The following is a 2,990-nucleotide window of genomic DNA, read 5'->3' as shown; positions in this document are numbered from 1 at the left end:
TTTTCTTTTTCATTTCTTTTTTCTTAAATACAGAAAATGAAAAAAATTCATATTTCTTTTTAATTTTTATTAAAATATTTTTCTTTAATTTTTTTCTACTATATTCTCTACTTTTGTGTATATTATTTCAAATTCTATTTTACCCACATCATCTCATTTTAGTCTACTTTATGGTATTCATATTTTCAAATTCTCAAATTATTTCCTTTTTTTTCCCCTGTCCCTCCCTTTTCTTTTTCGTTTCTCTAATCTGTCAAACAACTTTCAACACCCAGACCAAAACACAGCTAGGATCCAGCATCATCTATTCAATTTGTGTGTGTGTTTTTGATTTTTAATTTTAATATTTTTTTAATTTTATTTTTTTAATTTCAATTTTTCTACTTCATTAATTCATTTTATACCTTCCAAATGAAAAAAAAATGAAGGAATTCACCTCAAAAGAAAGAGCATGAAGAAACGACAGCCAGGGATTTAACCAACACAGATACAAGCAAGATATCTAAACCAGAATTTAGAATCACGATAACAAGAATATTAGCTGGAGTTGAAAATATATTTGAATCCCTTTTTGCAGAGATAAAATAAGTAAAAACTAGGCAGACAGCACACCTCCCTACAGAGCAGCTGATGCCAGTGATGGTGTTGCCTCAAGTTCTGGAGACACAGTGGCCTCTGCTCCTGCACCTGACACTTCAGAATACAAAAGAGTGATATTTGGAGAAAGTCTAAGTCCTCAGCAGTGAGAGGAGAAAGGTCACCCAGATGCCTGCCTCTCCAGGTGACTTTGCAGGAACAGAACACACCCGTGAACCTCCCAGAGAAGCTACAGCCAGGAACCCACACCAGGACGTCTTCCCTCCTGCAATCCACAGCTGGGTACTCTGAGGCCAGTCTTTGCTCCTGTCCCCACACCACGCCCTGGGGGCTCCTCACTGGGTAACTAATAACTGACTGGCCCCATACATCCACATCACACACCCTCAAGCTTATCACCCACTGGCTCTGCCTCCGTGGGCTCTAGATCCTGAACCAGCAACTGGTGGACCACTGTCCTGTGCAGTAGTCTGGACTGTGACCTCTCCAGGCAATCTCCAGGCACTGCTTCTGGAGAGGTCCCATTGGTCACTTTCTCCATCTGTCCAGGGAGGCCCTCCGGGGTGTTTGAACACATGGCCACCTCAACAGGGTAGACGGAACATGGGTCTGCCAACAACTTCCCAATCTCATCTGTAGTGTTCTGTAAAGGCATTGAATAGCAGCTGGCCCAGAGGTATCTCAGCCCTGCCTGAACATCCTCAGGGTCCTTCTGCCTTCTCCCCCTGCTGCTCCCAGATTGGAAACTAACCTGTCTACAGCCCTGCACTCAGGACGCAGTGACATACACCTTCAGGTCTCAGGATGAACCTTGGGGACAAGAGGGAAGACCCAGAACACCCTGTCCCTCTCAGCCAGCCTTGACCTGGGTTGTGAGCATGACGGCCCACTGGGCATCTGACCCTCTTCAGACTGCACCTGTCCAGGTGGGTCCTCCACACATGACCCTTGCTTCCACACATAGACAAATACACATGGGGAGGGGATGTGGGGCTGCACAGGTCAGTAAGAGAGGTATCAGGGTTGACTGGTTAGATCTGGGACTCCCTATGTTACCTTTGGGTCTTTCCAAGGTAGAATCCAGAGGCTCCCAGTGTGAGACATGACACACTGTCTCCAGGATCGTGAAATATTGTCACTGTTGGCTCTACTGAACCAATAGCCTCGTGACATGGGCACACAGCAAGAGAGTATATTGCTTATGTGCAGGTTTCCAAACAAATAAGCCGAGCAAGACGCTATCTCCAGAATGTGGGTGCCAGGTTACTGGGTTCTGAATTCTGTTGTGCTCTGTTGTCGAGGAAGTGAGGTCACTGCCTGGGGTCCCCTAGCCGGGCTTCCTCCTCATACAAGAGCCACTCACTCATGCTGCAGAAGGGCTCCACTCCACCCCATACCCTGTCCATACATGGACACCAACACACCTCACCCAAAGCCCCCAAGAGGTGTGGGTGCAGCCAGTGCCACAGCTTTGAGGACACAGAGCTGGGTTGAGGCCACGTTCCTGATCCTGATAAGGAGTAGGACACTGAACAAATCCTGGGCCTCTCAGGGTCTCCCCAGTCTCCCCATCTGCAGACGTCCCATCGGTCATTCTGGCATCTGGTTCTAGGGACACCATCAGTGGAGCAGCCTGTAGAAGTGCCCCACACCTGCTATCACATGAGGCTCACGCACACACTTAGCCATGGAAAGGTGAGAAATGGGTGGCCATGGCATACAACACACTCAAAAGGGCCTGGGTCTGCCTTGGGGTCCAGGCACAGCCACCCCTTCCTGCCTGGTTCCCAGGCCCGATGGGAAAGTGGAAATGAACTCATTCAGATCTTGTCCCCACCTGACACACACTTACATGGTCTTCCATGATATCTGGGCTCAGGTCCCAGTGCATCCTCTGGGCTGATGATGCTATGGGGCAGTCCCCATAGTGTCTCCCAGTGTTCCTGAATCCTGGTCACACATCCCTGTCATGCCCTCCCTTCCCGGGTGGGTGGCCCATGTGACTTTGCACTAAGGGATAGAATAGAATGATGGGGTGTCATTTCCAAGCTGCTTTATGCAAGTCTGTGTTTTTTCCTGGTTTCCTCTCTCCTGTGTCCATGCTCTGTCTCTGCCTCAGTCTGTCTCTGTGTCTCCACATGAACAGAGCTTGTGGAATTCATGTGCTAGGTGAGAATCCTCAGAATCCTCCCTGGTGCACTGTCTCCAACCCTTGTCCTGGTGTTCACGTCACTCATGAGGCATCCTCCCACATCCAGGAGTGCCTCTGGAACCAGTTCCTAAGGAGGACCTGAGACTCCAGCAAGGAGGCTCCTGACCTTGGTCCCCACACTGACATGCACTGCTCTGCTGCAATCTGCAAACCAAGGTCCTCAGTCCTCCAAGTCCCAGGT

The sequence above is a fragment of the Panthera tigris genome, assembly GCF_018350195.1.
Source record: "Panthera tigris isolate Pti1 chromosome F3 unlocalized genomic scaffold, P.tigris_Pti1_mat1.1 chrF3_random_Un_scaffold_45, whole genome shotgun sequence".
NCBI lineage: Eukaryota > Metazoa > Chordata > Mammalia > Carnivora > Felidae > Panthera > Panthera tigris.
The sequence above is the reverse complement of the archived record's forward strand: the minus strand, read 5'-3'. Positions refer to the sequence as shown.